Source organism: Orcinus orca, chromosome 3 (assembly GCF_937001465.1).
Source record: "Orcinus orca chromosome 3, mOrcOrc1.1, whole genome shotgun sequence".
Taxonomy (NCBI): Eukaryota; Metazoa; Chordata; class Mammalia; order Artiodactyla; family Delphinidae; genus Orcinus; species Orcinus orca.
In genome coordinates this window covers 98,921,493-98,941,827 of record NC_064561.1, presented here as the reverse complement: position 1 = coordinate 98,941,827, position 20,335 = coordinate 98,921,493, and the positions used below count along the sequence as shown (strand labels likewise).

Genomic DNA, 20,335 nt, shown 5'->3' with positions numbered 1-20,335 from the left:
TTAGCAAACTTAAATAGATTACTTAACCTCTCTGAGGTCAATTTCCTTCTGTGTTAATTGGGAATAATTATTTCTGGCTTACAGTGTTGTTGTGAAGAATGCATGGGATCATAACTGTGGAACACCAAACCCAGTGCCAACACTTAATAAGAAGTAACTAGTATTATAAGAGAATTTCATCATTTAATCTTACACAAGCCAGAAAATAATATAGCAGAAATATGGAAACATGAAAAGAAATTAAACGTAAGCATATAACAAGATAAGATCTACTATTATTTTCAAGTTTGAAAAGATAAAATATGAATGCATTGGTATAAAATTTGGTAAGCTGCATAAAATATAAGATTTTTAATATCATTATTAAGGGGCAAGAAGGTGTAAAAATATTATGTGCATAGGACTCCAACATGAAACCCAGACTATGGAAAAAGTTGTGTAAAGGAAAGCATCGATTCTTTAATAAACAGAAGGAAACCAAGAGAAATAAAATGCATTTAGTTTGCAAGAGACTGCTTTGGGTTATGAAGATGTAAGATGTGCCAAAAAGATGTCATGGATCCTGTTTTGACATTGATAAGAGGAACCTGGAATATGCAGTTCCCTGGGGGTAAAGTCCAAAGCATGACAAATGTAACAGGTAATATCAATGAAAATTCACCACTATGCACTTTTTTACCCATTTATAATTCAGAGGGTGGGTGTCTTTACAAAGTAAGAACATACTGTGCTATTTAAGAGGCAAAAAAACATGGTATGTTTGAGAAATTGAAAAAAACAAGGCTGAAACACAGAGAATGTGGTTATAAAGGTGTAGTGTAAGCCATACTACACAATTTGGATTTTATTACAAGTGGTATACAGCATCCTAATATCCCCTAAATACATGGGAAACTAACCACATAATACAGTGTATGTTGATAAGATCAATAAGAAGGAGGTATTAGTGACCAACTGCTGCAAGAAATTGGTGTTTAATAGACTTTATGTTCTTAACATCTTGTAATCAGTTTCAGACTGATATAAGTATTAAATTATGGGTAGGTAGGATTTTGCAATTTGGTTACCAAGCAAGTGATCCACTTCTATCTGTGTTGCAATCTAAGGGTGGGAGGGATCATAAAGAAGGATATTCATGGTAAACCAAATAGACCAGACACATTCTGAAGGCCCTTGAGATAAACCATCCCTTGAAATTTTAGTTATTAATTTTCTTTATATTTACTGGTTTGTTCTTTTATTTAGTATATGAACTTATTTATTTATTTGTTTATGGCTGTGTTGGGTCTTTGTTACTGCATGCAGGCTTTCTCTAGTTGTGGCAAGCAGGGGCTACTCTTCATTGCGGTGCGCAGGCTTCTTTTTGCGGTGGCTTCTCTTGTTGCACTCTAGGCACGTAGGCTTCAGTAGTTGTGGAATGCGGGCTCAGTAGTTGTGGCTCATGGGCTCTAGAGCACAGGCTCAGTAGTCATGGTACACAGGCTTAGTGGCTCCATGGCATGTAGGATCTTCCTGGAACAGGGCTCAAACCTGTGTCCCCTGCATTGGCAGGCGGATTCTTAACCACTGCGCCACCAGGGAAGTCCCATGAATTTAATTGTGAATCAAGTTAAATTCCTCTATTAAGTTATAGCACACACTATAAGAATTAGGCTGTTTAAGGACTTACAACTCCTTGCACAATATCAAAGATTGGTTAGGATTTCAAGCAAAGAGGATAATCATATACTGCTGTAGGGAATGTCAGCTTTTACATCCAATTTGGAAGACTATTTAGTAATGTGATAGTACTATGAAAATACCAAAGGGATGATAAATACAAAATTTATGTTATTAGTTACTTCCCATGTGATTCATTGGTGGTCACCTTGAAGCTTTGAAAGCAAGCCTTAATTCTTAAATTGATTGACTGCTGTTCAGGAGTTTGCTTCTCTGTTATTACTCTTAATATAGTGTGTATTATGTTTTTCATAATAAAAGAGAAAAATTACTTTTTTTCAAAATGAAAGCAATCATCTTAAGCTAAATTTGTTTACATGAATTTTATATAAATGCCCCTAACAAAGGTACCTCAAAGCAGTGCTTTTCTATGGTTTCTGGTAAAATTTTAATATTTAAAGAAAAAGTGAATACTCAAAACATCAGTATAAATGTAAATTTATCTTCTTTATAAAAATGAGAAACAATTCTTATTTAAATAAGGGAAACTATTATTGGCATTTTGCAATGCCAAAAAAGTATATACATCCTTATATATGGAAAATCTTTAAAAATATATATCTATGAAAAAAAGAAAAAAAATCTATAGCTACAAACTTGTGTTTTCTCTTCTGAGTATTCAGAAATATATGCCTCCAGTGACTAAGTTATGTGAATTTAAAATTTAAGAGAAAATTAAGAGACAAATTAAAACTTAAATTTTCCTGGCCTCAAGTATCTATGTAACACAACTACTTCAAGTTGACGTGAAAAAGCTGAATATTAGAATCACCTAGAAAGAATTTACAAACCCCAGTGAATGGGGCCCCACCTTCAGAGACAGATTTAATTGGTTTCGATAGAGCTGAAGCATCCGTATTTTCTAAAAGATCTCCCAGATGATTCTAATGCACTATTACTGTGGTTCTTCAACTTTGATGACCAACCAGCTTGCAGCAGTATTACTTAGGCTCCACCCAAGACCTGCCGTATCAGAAACTCTGGTGTGAGGACCTAACAGCCTGTGTTTTAACAAGCTCTCCATGTGACTTTCATGCTCTCTGAAGTTAGAGAACCACTAAGCTGTGCTATAAGGTATCTCTTGTAGCTTTTCTTTCCTAATTAACTCCTCAGTTGGGGAAGAATATCTTTAAAGATTGGAAAATTTGAGAGAAGGCACTGAGACTGCCAACTCAGTTAATTGAGACTTATCTTGCTGGTGGCTGGTCCATTCACAGAAGGTTGCATTAGGGTCTTCTCTCTAGCCATGCAATAAATTCGTTATAGCAAGCTTTGTTGCTTTAAGTTCAATTTTCCAGCTGCAGCAGTGTTTGGGAGCATAAATCTAATATTGGGATGAAATATTATCAAGGCATCTTTGGCCACAGATCTAAAATTTTCTGATTATCTGTATCAGATTTATCAGTATTTCTATCTCTATATACTTGTCTCTGTGTCTTAATTATAACTAGATTCCAATATAAGGGGAATAACAAGAGATGAGTTACATTTACTGCCTCCTACAAGCCATGTCAAACAGAGAATTCTTTACTAAATGATCAGAGATGGCACACTTGAGGAGAGGGATTGGGATGAAATCATTGGTGAGAGTTACATGTTGGAAAAATTTCCTCATCAAGCTGTCATGTTTTACAAAAGCTAGATGGTAGGAGTACAGGAGAGCAAGTCATGGTTGAAAGGAGAAGGTAGGTGAAGGACTAGTTTTGAGACTAATTCCATAGAAGCATTCCCTGAAATATCCTTTAGGAAGCAAGATGCAGACTCTGAAGGTGATGGGTTTGTTGAGGCTGTTTCTGTGAGTCTGTTTCTATGTAGTGAGTATAGCAGACAGTTTAAGATCTGGTTGCAAATCCTGGTCTGACGTTTCCTATGTAATCTTTTCTTTTTTTTTTTTTTTGTGGTACATGGGCCTCTCACTGCTGTGGCCTCTCCCGTTGCGGAGCACAAGCTCCGGATGCGCAGGCTCACCGGCCATGGGTCACGGGCCCAGCTCTCCGCGGCATGTGGGATCTTCCCGGACTAGGGCATGAACCCGTGTCCCCTGCATCGGCAGGCAGACTCTCAACCACTGCGCCACCAGGGAAGCCCATGTAATCATTTTTGAATCAGGCAAGCAAAGCTTGTACTTTCTTCCTACTTGCATCTATACGATGTCTAAATAAGTATTTAGGGATATTTTAATGTGTATTTCCTTGATGACTAATGTTGAGAGTTAATCATTTTATTGTCATTTTTAGTTTTTCTTTTATGAGGGAGAGCACTTTGCCCAATTTTCTATTGTCTTACCCACTACTTTGTAATACTTTTTAATTTCATAAAAGCATATGAATATTTTGCTTATAATAAAAAACAAAAAATCAGTATTCTCAGTACCGATACCTACACTTGTTAGTTTGTTATGTTTTTCACACTTTTTTAATGGATATCAATGTATTCATAGACATACATAGTTTTATTTTAACTTTGATTTTATACATATTGTACCATTCTTTATGTGCTGATCTGGAACTTGCTTTTTCCAACTGAAAAATATGCCCTGATCTTTCCACATCAGTGTGTGTAGATAAATGACTGCTACTTAATATTCTAGTGTACAGATGAATATTTTAGGGACAGGTAGGGTTTACAAGATTTTGCTATTACAAGCAATACATGATTGTCTCCTTGCCCACCCCAGCCTAACATGCCAGCCTGTAAGGGATCATGTTTGTTCTGTTTACCATGAACATCCCTGGGGTCTGGAATGGTACTTGGTACATAGCTGAAACTAGATAAATATTTGCTGAATAAATAACTAAATGGATATACCTACTAGGTGGCCCCTCAGTACTTTGAGGAAGTTAAACTGTAGTTCTAACTATTTAGGATTCTATTGAATCTGAATGTCTAGACAGCAGACACAGGGATCTGTATATTTCATGGCTTCCCAAGGTAACTTTTTCAGATGTAAGTATGAGAACAATTATTCTTTACAGCAGTGGTTCTCATATTGTCATCCCAGGACCAGCAGCAAGAACATCACCAGGGAACTTGTTAAAAATGAAAATTCTCTTTCTCTACCTCAGATCTACTGAATCAGAAACTCTGGGACTGGGGGCCAGCAATCTCTGGTTTATCAAGCCCACCAGGTGATGCAAATTTCTGAGAACTATTGCTTTAATGAATAGCTGGTCTTTGAATGAAGACAGCTGTTGCTAACTAGTTTCCAGTGGTAATAAAAATAAGCAATATTTTCTCCACTAGCTTAAACATTAAAACATGATATAAATTATTGATCATAACTGACTAAGTTATGCTAGTTGAGAATAATAGAGAAGTTAGAATGGATTCCATGTGAAGCCTTTAAAAACAACCACATTATTTTAAAATCACACCTTAACCAGTGCTAAAAATTAATACTGCTCACTCAAATATATAAATCATGGTTTCTTCCTTAAAATGTTTATTCTTTTTTAAAATGTATGCGTTTAGGATATGAAGTAGTATGTAGTACAAATTGTATAAAATACATGGAAGCAATTTCTTTAAGAGATTTGGTTTCCAGCACAGATAATAGAGCTATATTTTTATAATTAGGTCTTTTGTCCCCTTGCTTCCTTTTCATCAGTACATTTATGAAGATGGTGGAAGATATTAAGAGGTCTGAGTTTTTTTCTTCTCATTTACCTTCTAGTCAGACAACTTCATCACGTTACAATGCAATTTCACTCTCTAGGAGATGGCTGTAATTCATTTCTCTTTGTAAACTAAATCAAATGCTGACAGTGTTACAGAGATCCACAGCTCAGTGCTTTTAACAGTAGGCTGAGAAGGTTGCTAAGGATGGTAAAGCATAAGTTCCAGAAGACTAATTGACTCAGTTTGTTCTGTAATAATAATTACAGCCTTTCTTAACTGGGGCCTGTGAAATATGTTAAAGAGTGTTTAACTCCCTTTGCCTTTACATATTTAATAAAAGGTCAAACTCTTTCAAAATGAGAACTTATTTCTTTTTTATATCGCTACTCACTCTAAGGAAACTGCTGGTATCTGATGAATTATTACTTGATTGCAATTCAGGCAAGGAAAGTCTACCTGATAGCATATGTAAGAAATAAAATGAAAAACATTTCAATTAACAAAATTTCCCTTAATCTCTCCTGAAAATATATACTCAACAGTATCTATCCCATTGAAGGAGTGAAATATTTTCTTAAAAAAAAACTGTTGGGGCTTCCCTGGTGGCGCAGTGGTTGAGAGTCCGCCTGCCGATGCAAAGGACACGGGTTCGTGCCCTGGTCCGGGAAGATCCCACATGCCGCGGAGCGCCTGGGCCCGTGAGCCATGGCCGCTGAGCCTGCGCGTCCGGAGCCTGTGCACCGCAATGGGAGACGCCACAACAGTGAGAGGCCCGCGTACCGCAAAAAAAAAAAAAAAAAAAAAAGTTGATTTAAAATTGGTAAGTTAGAACTTGTCTTTATAATAAATGGAAATATACTTCTCTAGTAGCCAGAACTATTTTAGTGGTTTACTGAAAGTCACTGTTTTACTTGAGACATTGCCAACTTAAATATCTTAAAGATTTTATTCAGTTACCTAGAGTGAAGAAAAGCACATTCAACATTTGCAAATAATCACTTATGGTATGTTTTTATTTTAAAGTATCTCAGGTCCTTTTAATTAAGTAGGAACTTATGACAGACGTAGAGAATGTTTTTATGAGAATGTTAGGAAATTTCTTTATCTACATTCCTTCTTCAGGACACTTTATTTCAGAACAAATCTACATGTATTCTATATAAATTTTAATTCAACAAATACTGTTTAGCCATACATTTGTTTAAAATATAATTAGGGTAAAATTTAAATGAGCCTTCGTTTCTGCTCTCAAAATGCTTTACTCTAGTGGACTATTATTTATAATAGTCAAGTATAATCACTAAAATATTTAAAAGCATTGTTCAAGTAGATGAGACATTTAGAGATTTGCATACAAAAATCACTTTTGGAGGCTTCTAGCAATATAAAAAACTAAACTGCTATGTACTTTTCCCCCTTCCACCCCAACATCACACTAGCACCCATACACAATTAAAATATATATATATATATATATATATATATATATATAACTAGACTTGAAAATAAACAAGTAAGTTTTGAGAAATTAAAGCAGAGAATTAAGTTCAAATTGATATCGGGACAGTCCATGGTATTCTGTTCTCAGATATATGTCCTAACTGCTGAGGCTAGGATTCTGACAAGCACACTAGAATAGAAAACACAACCACTGGGTGGGTGAAAGGAGATTGGAAGTGTCTATGCAGCACAAAGCTCAAAATGAAATGGATGCCTGATAAATCTATGGGAAAGGAGGAAAAAACAGCCATCTTTGAAAAATTTAAATCCCATGCCTGAGCCACCCTAGGTTGTGGTTTATGAACTCTAAATATCTGGAAAGTGAGAAAACAAAAAACAAAGAAATAAACACAAAAATTGAACAGTTTCATAGACACATGTAGGCCAACAAAGAAATGTCAGAAACCCTTCTCTGCAAGATCACTTTCATAACTGAAGCACATCAAAATCCCACAGACAAAAATACCACCACTGAAAATGGTATTGCAATAAAAAATTATGAAACGAACAAGGGGAAACTTTCTACATGAGAAAATTTCTACATGAGAGTTTATAAATCCAATGCACCCAACAGGCATTTCTCCAAAGACATACAGATGGCTAAAAGGCACATGGAAAAATGCTCAACATCGCTATTTGTTAGAGAAATGCAATCAAAACTACAATGAGGTATCAACTCACACCAGTCAGAATGGCCATCATCAGAAGTCTACGCATAATAAATGCTGGAGAGGGTGTGGAGAAAGAGGAACCCTCCTACACTGTTGGTGGAAATGTAAATTGGTACAGCCACTATGGAGAACAGTATGGAGGTTCCTTAAAAAGCTAAAAATAGAGCTACCATATGATCCTGCAATCCCACCCCTGGGCATGTATCTGGAGAAAACCATAATTCGAAAAGATACATACACCTCAATGTTCATTGAAGCACTATTTACAATAGCCAAGACATGGAAGCAACCTAAAGGTCCACTGACAGAGGAATGGATAAAGAAGATGTGGTACATATATACAATTAAATATTCAGTCATAAAAGAATGAAATAATGCCATTTACAGCAATATGGATGGAACTAGAGATTATCATACTAAGTGAATTAAGTTAGACAAAGAAAGACAAATGTCATATGATACTGCTTATATGTGGAATGTAAAGAAAAAATGAAAAAAAAAGATACAAATGAACTTATATACAAAACAGAAATAGACCCACAGACATAGAAAACAAACTTACGGTTACCAAAGGGGAAAGGGGGGGAGGGATAAATTAGGAGTTTGGGATCAACATATACACACTACCATATATAAAATAGATAACCAACAAGGACCTATACTGTATAGAACAAGGAACTATACTCAATATTTTGTAATAACCTATAAGGGAAAATAATCTGAAAAAGAATATATATATAAAAGAATATTTATACATATATAACTGAATCACTTTGCTCTACACCTGAAACTAACACATTATAAATCAACTATACTTCAGTAAAAATAAATAAATCCAATGCACCCAGAGAACCTCAGATAATCTGAAAAATATGAAATATGTATATTTAAAATAACACATAAGATAGTTAGGGACTCAGGAAATAAGCATAGAATAAATGTGGATATTTGGGAAAAATCAAATAGAACTAAAATTCAATATAATCATTCAATGTAACATATGACAGATTAAATAACAGATTAGGCTATTGGAGTTTGAAATATGGAAGGTAGAATTAAGGGAAACAGAATGTAAACATAGAATTAAAGTGATGGAAAACATGAAAGAGGTTAAAAGATATGGAATATAAAATAAGACAGGCCATTGTACATCTAATGAGGTCATAAGAAAAGAAAAAAGTGGAAAAAACAATATATAGTGTGATAATGGCTGAAACAGTTGCAGGGTTGCAGAAAGATATGAGTCTTTAGATAAGAGGCACAATGGACCTTCAACTAAGTGATAAAATGACAGAACATGTAAAGACAAAAAGCAAAACCTAAAAAATAGCAAAAAATTTTCTACAAAGGGAAAAGCAATGAGAATGATCCTAGACTTTTCATCAATAATAATAATTTCCAGAAAACGGGGGATAATATGCTGAGAAAGCTGAGGGAGGGGAGAAAAAGCCAAGAGAATCTAGATTTCTTTTTCAGTTAAATATATATCCAAAACGAAAACACATTAAACATTGCCCATATCTTACATTAGAGAAATCAAGTCAATCTACAAGACAAAGCTTGCAGAAAATATATTTCTTTAAAAAATATATTGTACTTCCCTGGTGGTGCAGTGGTTAAAAAGCTGTCTGCCAATGCAGGGGACATGGGCTCGAGCCCTGGTCTGGGAAGATACCACATCCTGCAGAGCAACTAAGCCCATGTGCCACAACTACTGAACCTGTGCTCTACAGCCCACCAGCCAGAACTACTGAGCCCACGTGCCAAAACTACCGAAGCCCATGCGCCTAGAGCCCGTGCTCCACAAGAGAAGCCACCACAATGAGAAGCCCACACACCACAACGAACAGTAGCCCCTGTTCACCACACTAGAGAAAGCCCGCACACAGCAACTAAGACCCAGTGCAGCCAAAAAAATAAACAGTTTTAAAAAAAGATAGATATTGCGTTTCACTTGACATTGTGAAAACAAGATGTTCAAATTTAGTGAAAAAATTACATTTGAACTTCTAGCCAATGACTAGATTAGATAGATAGATAGATAGATAAAATAGAAGGAACACATGTTTCTGTATTTGCAGTGATGTGGTTGTCTATATAAAATTCCAGAACTTTTTCTTAATGTATTAGAACAAATTAGAGAGTTTAGCCATTGTTTTGGATGTACAATCAGTACACATAATTAAAAGTCCACTTGTATACTAGTAATTGGCAAATAGGAAATTGATTTTAAAAATTTTTTGGTATTAACAAATAAAATATAAGGTTCTTGGGCTAAACTTAAAACATGGGTAAGAATTTTTTTTTTAACATCTTTATTGCAGTCTACTTGCTTTACAATGTTGTGTTAGTTTCTGCTGTATAACAAAGTGAATCAGCTATATGTATACATATATCCCCATATCCCTCCCCCTTTGGCCTCTCTCCCACCCTCCCTCTCCCACCCCTCTAGGTGGTCATAAAGCAGCGAGCTGATCTCCCTGTGCTATGCAGCTCCTTCCTACGAGCTATCTATTTTACATTTGGCAGTGTATATATGTCCATGTCACTCTCTCACTTCGTCCCAGCTTACCCTTCCCCCTCCCCATATCCTCAAGTCCATTCTCTACATCTGCGTCTTTATTCCTGTCGTGCCCATAGTTTCATCGGAACCATTTTTTTTTTTTAGATTCCATATATATGTGTTAGCATACGGTATTTGTTTTACTCTTTCTGACTTACTTCACTCTGTGTGACAGACTCTAGGTCCATCCACCTCACTACAAATGACCCAATTTTGCTCCTTTTTATAGCTGAGTAATATTCCATTGTATGTATGTACCACATCTTCTTTATCCATTCATCTGTCAATGGACACTTAGGCTGCTTCCATGTCTGGGCTATTGTAAATACACCTGCAATGAACATTGTGGTACATGTCTCTTTTTGAATTATGGTTTTCTCAGGGTATATGCCCAGTAGTGGTATTGCTGGGTCATATGGTAGTTCTCTTTTTAGTTTTATAAGGAACCTCCATACTGTTCTCCATAATGGCTGTATTAATTTACATTCCCACCAACAGTGCAAGAGGGTTCCATGGGTAAGAAATTAATGAAAAAATTCTAAGAATTTATTGCAAGAACTTTTTCTCTCTGTAATCTTTATTATTTTTTTCTGAAAGCAACATCACATGCCCATTATAAAAGAGCAAATGATTCAAATGACTGATTTTGTACGTACAAAAATCATGGTTACCAAATTATCTGCCACTCTCAGCCTCTTTAACTATTTGTGTATGTTCTTTCATATTACAAAATGCATGAATGACATATGTAAGTATTAAAAAACTTATATATGTATTTGAAAACCAATGCTATACTTGAGATAAACAAATATTAACAATATCCTTCATGATTCCCCAGGAATACAAGTTAATAACAGTGATTTTTTCATTAAAAGAAATTAAACACTTAAAAAATAATAAAAGAGCAATATGCCATGTTCATAGCTGGAAGAAAGAACTATTTTAACAATAACTTACTCTTATTACATATATATGTGTGTGTGTATATATATATATATATACACACACAGATATGTATTTTGTGTATAAATATATAATGTGTTTCTAATTAAGATTCTGAGAGTGTTTGATATCTTGGCAAGATGATCATAAAAATCAAAATAAATCATAGAGCCATGCGTGGGTAATAAATTTATGAAGAAGCTAGTATAGCAGAAAAAGAGGAATATTTAACCATAGAAATATACAAGATATTAAGCCATATTTTAGAGTCATAGAAGCTAAGAAGCTGTATATTGGTGGAGGCAGACTGATTGAATAGAATAGAGAACACTGAAAGAAATCTACATAATTATAGAGACCTATTTCATAATAGCAGTGGTTTAAAAAATATTTACTATTCAATTGTTTATTCCTTAATTTTCATATTGTTTCCAAATATAAACATAAAAGATTAAAATTACACAATTACTACTAATATGAAAAGAAATTATATAAAACAAATTTTCTTTTTAAAAATTATTAGTTGAAAAATCAAATATTCAATATTTTAAATTAAAATATAAAACAACATATTAAGCACAAGTTGCTTAAATAAGATATAAAAGGCACAAACCATAAAATAGATATATGCTGATAAATTTTAAAAACTGATAAATAATAATTTATAATTTGATAAATCAATCAATTGATAAATTCAATACATACATTTCTTTAAAAGGAAATCATAAAATAGTTAACTGCAAGATATTGGCTGGGAGATGATATTGGTAGAAAATATTACTGACAAAGATAGTTTGTAGTTTTTAATACTATGGACAAAAAACTAACTCCTACAAATAAACTTTAAAAAAGGAAAGTAAAATGAAAGAAAATGGGCAAAATATATATAAACAGGCAATTTAAAGATGACTAATCATAAAAGCATTAAATATATAAAAAGTTGTTTCACTCCATTTCTAATCAGGGTAATGTGTGTTTAACCAACAAGAAAATATAACTAGACATGCATCAAACTGGCAATATTGTCTTGGAAATGATATCCTTTATTTAAATTTTAAGATACACAAAAAATTAGACACATCCATATGTAATAAAGTGTAAAACTGATATCAAGAACAGTGAGGGGGTTTGCGATTTTACTCTTCCTACAAGTTAACAATTTATCATGTCACAGTTTCATGGATGCTAGAAGACACAATACTCAAGCAGATAGCTTGAAATTCATGTTCACCTTGATTTCTCCAGCCCAAAAGTTCCAATGGAGATGAACAGTAGTCACACAATGAATCTCCCTCACAGCTAAGAAACTCAGATCTTGGGAAGCTAGTAAACCCACCCAACATTTTCCCCAGAAGGAGACATTATTTTTATTACTGGACAGCAGATAAATCTGTTCTATGCCCTGGAAGGGGATTATCTATATTTTCTAAGGTTGTTCATTATAGAAACCTTCTTGAAAAGATAGTAGGGAACAAAAGCTTATACAAGATATGCAGAGATGCTGTGGAAAATTGTCTCTTAATAACAAGAATGGGAGTGATCCAATAAACCTCAAAACGGTGATGATATCTATAGGGTTAGAAAGCAAGCATATCAGATTTCTAAGAGTTTAAATTATAACATGAATATTTATTTATTTAAAAAACAATTCTAGAAGGGAGGGAGTAGCTATTGCCAAAAAACAAAAATAGAAAATATAGATTAAGAAATACAAACTGTTAAAAGACATCAGGGAGCTACTGAAGCAATGAGAGTTAGAAGACATGAGATTCCAGGAGAACCATGGAGCAGACTGTTTATAGCTGATTTTTCTCTGGGGGTATCTACTGATTCTAGGAATAGGCAGGAAGCTAAGAATCAGTGTTTTGCCCATTAGGAGTGCCAATATGCAAAAAGACAAAGGCCAAAATTTAGGTGGTTTTGTAAGACTTTAGTAAAGAATTTGGAAACCTTTCCAATCTCAAACATAAAGCTAGTCTCCTCAAGACATTTTCCAAATCATGAAGCTGTATGGAACAGGGGGAATATATACTTCACATCCCTGTTGCTGTTTTTCTTGACCATATAACTTACTTTGATCTGTGGGATTAGGGTAGAAGTGACAGTGAGACAGTTTCAAGACAATGTCTTAAGAGATTTTGAAAGTTTCTGTTATCTTTTTGGGGAGTTTTTGACGCTAATCAAGATCAGAACATATTCGAAGTAGCCGATATCCTTGGGCCTGAGATTGGAATATTTGGAGTATTTCAAATTAGTCTAGCCAATTCCACAGCCAATACACATACCCAAAAGCCCTAAAGGAATCTTGATTAAGGTATGCTGCTGAGATGTTTATGGTGTGTGCTATGTAGTATTAGGGTGACAATAGATGACTAATACAGAAATTGATACATAGGTGAAAGTTATTCACATAACAGAACCCTGAATATGTAGCAGTGTCTTTAGGGCAGGGTGTTGTACAGTGAATAAACTTATAAAACGCTAGAGTCAGAGTGACCCACCATTATGTAGTGGTAAAATACTTGCTAAACCTATGAACTGCAATAACCTGAAAGAAAAAAAATGTAGTTCATAATCTTGTAGAGTTGGGTGAGGGACTTAAGGAAACACAATGCTGGAAGGGTGAGTTATCTGCTTCTACTGTAGACCACATACGTGTATATGCAGAAAACAAAAGAATATACAAAAAAATACTAAAATTCATAAGAGAATTTACTGAGTAAACAGATTATACAGGGTTAAAGTGCAGTATTTGCATACCTGTACAATAGCAGAAACATAATGAAGATGAAATTTTAAAATATTTCCATGAACAATAACATCAATAATATCAAATACATAGAAAGGAATATATAAATGGTATACAGAAGATGTATAAGGAAAACTAAAACTATTGCAAACTAAAGGAGACATAAATATTTCATGGAATATTATGTAAATTATCCCCCAAATTGATCTTTAGAGTAAACACTGCTCCAATAAAAATTCCAGCCAAATTTGTGTTTTTGAGAAGAAGAGAGGGCAAAACAAATTCTAAAATTTATATTGAACTTCAAAGGCCAATAATGACCCCTTTTGAATATACAAGTTGAAATGATGAACAATTAAAAAGAGTAAAAATATGATACATATAAACACATACTGAGAGTACAAACCAGAAATACCAATGCATTATATTTTTAAATATATGCATAATTAACAAATATAACAACAATAATATTTAAGGCACAAAAGAAAATAAAAGATCTAAATACTACTACATCTCTTTTAAAACTGAATCCATTACTAAAAACTTCACACAAAGAAAACTGCAGGCTTAAATCATTTTGGAGATGAATTCTTCAAAACATACAAGGAAGAAATATCACCAATCTCACATAAAGTTTTCCAGAGAATAAAGAAAGAGGGAATATTTTCCAACTATATGAGACTTCATATCCTTAATAATAATCATAATAAGAACTTTACAAGATGACAAAATTCTCTTTATTAATGTAAGTGTAAAAATTCTAAAAACAAGACAGAAAATCAAGTCTGGGAAATATCAAAAGTATATTACATCATGACTAAGTGACACTTATTCCAGGAATGCAAGACATAATTGAAGATATTAACCAAAAAAGGGATAAAAATCATATGTTCATCCCAATAGATGAAGGAAAGCATTAAAAACATTTCAGCATGCAATCATGATTTAAAAGAAATCCTCTTTGCATATCAGGAAGAAAAAGGAACTTCCTTGATATAATATATAGCATCTACCAAAAACCTACACAATACTTGCTTTCAAGACTTCTATCTAATATTATACTGAAGGTTCAGGCCAATGAATGCATTAAAGCATTCAAAAATAAATAATTAGTATAATAATAAAAAAGGAAAAATGACATATTATTTGCTGATGAAATTATTGTATACAAATAATGAATAGTGAATAAATGTGAATGGTTAAACCATGGTTCATACAGATCATTGAATACTGAACAAAAATAATAATAAATAAACAACAAAGTAGATGAATCCCTGGGGAATTATGCTGAGTGAAAATAGCCAATCTCTAATAATACATACTGTATTATTCTTTAATACAGTACTGTAAAAAGACAAAATTTTAGAGAGAACATATTAGTTGTTGCCAAGGGTTAGAGATAAGAAGAAGGTGGTGTTGAAGTGGGTGTGATTGTAAGGTGGCAACATGAGGGATCCTTATGTGCAAAGTACAAAGCTTTCTCCTTAGGAAAGCAGGGCAGCTAATTAATTTAGTTCTTAGAAAGGTTATAATTATGCACTTATCCAAAAGCCATTCTGCTGGTGGTAGCCAGTGCTTTTAAAATTTTAGAATCCACAGAGCATTTCTGAAATTAAAGTCACTTTAAAGAATTACTACTATGCCAAGAAGTGATAGTAAGCAGATTACGTGCCAAATGCAGTTTAGAACTGTTATCACTGAGATATACAGCCTCATTTGTAGATATTTCAGTGAATTTCTAAATTAACCAATAAAGGAGGGATAGTTCATAATATAATATATGAAGCCAAACAGATTTTACCTGACATCTATGTTAACTATGAGATGCAAATCAAGAGATAGTTATAATAAACCAGATAAAACTAGGCCTATTTTTCCTTTTTTTTCCTTTTCGTCTTCCTTCCTTCTTCCTCCCTCCCTCCCTCTTTCTTTCTTCCTTCCTTCCTTCCCCCGTTTCGTTCTTTCTTTCTTTCTCTCTTTTCTTTCTTCCTTCTTCTTTCTTTTTTCTTTCTTCCCTCCCTCCTTTCTTTCTTTCCTTTCTCTCTCTCTTTTCTTTTCTTCCCCCCCCCCTTTCTCTCTCTCTCTCTTTCTTTCTTTCTTTCTTTCTTTCCTTGAAACATAATGATTAGCAGTTGCCTGGATCTTCTAGAAAGGAAAATACAAGAAATGGAATCCTTGCTTTCATTCTTCATTTGTGTCTGATGATTAAGGTAATATACTTTTATCTTTAAATACTGAATCAAAAGCAGGGAAGGGTAAGCTGTGACAAAGTGAGAGAGTGGCATGGACATATATACACTACCAAACATAAAATAGATAGCTAGTGGGAAGCAGCCACATAGCACAGGGAGATCAGCTAGGTGGTTTGTGACCACCTAGAGGGGTGGGATAGAGAGGGTGGGAGGGAGGGAGACGCAAGAGGGAAGAGATATGGGAAATATGTATATGTATAACTGATTCACTTTGTTATAAAGCAGAAACTAACACACCATTGTAAAGCAATTATACTCCAATAAAGCTGTTAAAAAAAAAAAGAAAAAGCAGGCTTGGCAGTCAGAAAGGCATCAAAATGAAAGTAAAAGACTTCCTTAGGAAGCATTTTTTGGGGAAATGAAAGTCAGTTGCATAAGTTGAAGGGCTCCTAGTCACTCTGTTTTTCTGACTCATCACTAAATTAATCAGAGATTCCAATGCAGCTTCTTCCTGTTTGCTAAACATGCCCCCCATGGCCATTATCAAGAATTATTTCAGAGGCAATACTGTGCTTGAAGTCAAATTGGAGTAGAGGAGAAATAAGTATCAGGTGAGAAAATAAGGAGAATAAATATCACCATTTTTGGAGAAGTTTAGCATGAATTGGCAAATAATTGACTGATAGGGTAATAACTATCAGATGATATGGGTGGTTGGGTTTAGTTATCTTAGGCAAAATCACTGAAAATACTGAAAATTCCTACCTATACACTTAAACACTTTCTTGCTACTCATACAACTCTCTCATTTTTTATCCTCTTCCAATTTACTGCATAGATTATAAAATGAGAAGCCTTTTCTTTATAATGCATATAATTTCATTAATAAGCAGAGCACTTCTCCTTCAAATATAGATATACATAAACATGCATATGTATATATATGATAGATATGCTTTGTGTGCACATACATGTGTAAACATACTGTGTACTGATAATAATCATCTAAAATAAATAGATGATAGGTTCATATACAGTAAATGTTTTTCCCATTATATATCATTGATTTAATAACACTATCAATATTGCATTTATGAAAAAAATATTTTCTAATAGCTACTTCTGTATTTTTATGAGTGTATTATTTGTAACAAACTTCAAATTGGTTTTATATATTTTTCTGCCAAATATGTGATTTTTAAACCTCCTTTCCTTCTAAGGAATAAAAATGTACATGAAGCCTCTGTACATTTGTTTTCTTCCTCATATTTAATGACTAATCAATCACTTGTACAATAAAAAGCATGATCACAAAATTAATAGCAATAACCTGGATAGCAATTAATAGCAATAACTTGGAATAATTGTAAAAATAAATAAAATAAGACCTCCTTACAAATATAGAATATGTCAATCTATACACTAGAAAAAAATTTGATGTTTGTTGTATAAATATCAACTGCATTCCAGAGAAGTCATTTGTGTTTCACAGAAAATAATGAAAAATCTCTAGTGGTTTTACGTTACTCTTTGAGATACATTTTTAAGACACAATGAAATTGTCCAGTAACATCCAGTTTTAAAATATTCAGCCTTAAACTTCCGATTTTTAAAAATTTCCTTTGATGGCCACTTCTGTGAAATTAGAGTTTTCTCAGCACATGGTCTGCACTTTCTATGTGTGCACTCACTTCCTACATACATCATTCTGAATGTGCTTTTCACAGTACTTTGTTTATCCCCACACTTTAAATAAACTATTTTTTAGCCATTGATTCATATCTTAAATTAGAGTAATAGCAGTAAAAGGTGATATATGATAAATTATTAAACATAAACAATAAAAAGAAAATGATGTGAAACACTTGGACCAAAATCACTGAGCCTTGTTCAAAGGCTGATAATAGAGACAAACTCAACAATGTGATTCTGTAGTTCATGGGAAAACCTTAACAATGTAGAGATTAAGAATAGAACAAGATTGAATTAAAATCTGAATGGAATATAAATTTCACATTTACAATTTGGGAAACATAAAGAAAATTTTTTCTTCTCTCCCCTTCCTCATGCCACTACAAACAGCAGCAGCAGCTATATCTGCAGAAAACCATGAGAGAACACAGAGAATTGCAATGGTCCATTTACCGCACTTTACAAACACTGCACTAATGACCCCTTCCTTATCACTCTTCACCTATTAAGACTTGCACTAAACATATCTTTTAAAGTTTTACATTAGTGTGGCTTCAAATACATCTTTTATGTGCAGTAATGATTTTCTAATGAATGTGCATGCCTCAATGTCTTCCAAGTATTGATTAGCATAAGCAGGCTAATTTTAATTCCTAGCGATTTTCATTTGTCAACAAGATCTTTATCAGTTTCCTACTGTATGCCTAGCCTAATTAAGAAAAAAAAAATTCAGCCAGATATATAAAATTGTGATTTTTCTTTCTTAGATGGATAGAGGATAAAGGTAATGGTTAAATATTATAATATTTAATTTATATAATGGTTTGATATTATATTTAACTTATAATTCCTACTTATTTAAAAATAAAATAACATTTTCAATAACAATACAAAAACATTAAAGTAATTTTGAAAAAATAAGATATGAATAATAATGTGATTCTAACACTACCGCTAGACTTACTTCGTCAAGGGGTAAAATTGATATGAACTTGTTTCAACCCCTAATCATATGGATTCAACACAGTACAATATATTCAATACAATTCACATTCTATACAGTTTTGCCGGCTCTAATCAAATAACTATTTTTTTCTTTCTATATCACTTTGACTTTGTGTAACATGTTATAAATACCAATTTTAAAAAGTCTAATTCTGTGCTTTTTGCATGAAAATTTTCATTTCTCCTTCATATTTATAATTTTTAATATCTACATAACATTCCTTTTAGCCGATGTATTATAACCTTTAAAACCTCCTTAGACATAAGATTTTCACTTTTTTAATTTTATGATTTTATGAATTAAAGTTTTACCAAACTTTTCCGAGTGTATAGCATTATATTGTTGATAATTGTTCCCTTAAATCAAATTTCCATAAGTGAGATTACCCAATCAGAGACTGTGATTATTTATTTTGATTTGGGGCCATGCAGCATATTGTTTCCAGAGGATCTTACCAATATATAACACCAGATTTCTTATATAGAGAAAGACTTGGAAAAGTTATTTTCCTATACTGAAGTTATCTTGGGATAATAACTGCAAACTAAATTCTGTGTGATATTTAAATTCTTGTAAAATTTATTCTTCACTTCCTACTACCTAAAGTCTGTCAAAGGTTTTTTTCCACCTCTCTGCATGTTGCTATAAATTAATGTTTCATTGATACCTTGGTGATACAGGAATACTCATCCACTTGCCATTCTGAGATGTTAAATAAAACATGACTGAGTGTAAAATTCTTCTAAAAGTGAAATTTAGAGTCAATTATAAAACTTACAAATTCTCCTACTTAACTTCCCTGAAGGATAGTATAAGCATCATTACTCTGGAGAAGAGCTGAACATAAATACACTGCCGTTTTGAATATCAGTAACAGTACCTGAAAAACAAGTAACTCATCTTTTGAAGTAGTATTCTCATGTGATTTTTTGAAAGTTGATACTTCACATTCTGAAAGTCACAAACCAATAGCGAATGCCATGAAAATAATACCTAAGAATCCCTTGCTGATTTTTATTTACAGGAAAAAAATAATTTTATTTTTAAAGAGACTGTCCCCTTTTTTTGGATTGAGGAGAACATCTAGAGGACTGTACTACGTCAGGCTATCTAGAAAACTAAACTATTAAAAAAAATACACATGACATTTTGTAAAATGAAAGGCCACACATATTTGGAACTAACAAGTCATTTCAACTGTATGTATTAAATTCCAGAGGGCCCAACACTGAGCTAACTTATAGGGAAATCCTATAAATAAATAAATCCTATAAATAAATAAAACTAGTTTTATTCAATTCCGCCATAGAATGGGACTGGGAAAATGTTTTTCTCATGTCCCACTGCAGTACAGAATGCCCAAGACCACCTATTCATATTCAGATGAACTTAATGGTTCAAACTACTAGCTGGCAAGTGGTCCAGAGGCTGTGAATAGATGAGGATCCGGAATCAACAACATTCTGGAACTTCTGTCCTTTTTCATGCCAATGGCTCTTGCTTCTCTATTCCTTCCTTTAAATCTGCATCTCCCCTATGCCACCAGTTCCCCTTCCCTCCCATTTACCACAGACCTAAAATTATCTTTGGGTGGAGAAAAACTTGCTCTCTAAGTACATGGTAGAATCTTTCAGTTTATCACTTACACCAATGCTTTCTCTAAGTATTTACTTGTCAGTTCTA

The 20,335-nt window shown here is 33.4% G+C and overlaps 1 long non-coding RNA gene across 1 annotated transcript in view; it reads right to left on the bottom strand.

The window, feature by feature from the left end:
- LOC125963888 (uncharacterized) overlaps positions 1-20,335 on the bottom strand; it is a 59,004-nt gene that overhangs the window by 18,069 nt on the left and 20,600 nt on the right. The window contains exon 3 of the long non-coding RNA XR_007476315.1: positions 19,533-19,603. This is a non-coding gene — a long non-coding RNA (uncharacterized LOC125963888). The remainder of the gene's footprint in view (positions 1-19,532; positions 19,604-20,335) is intronic.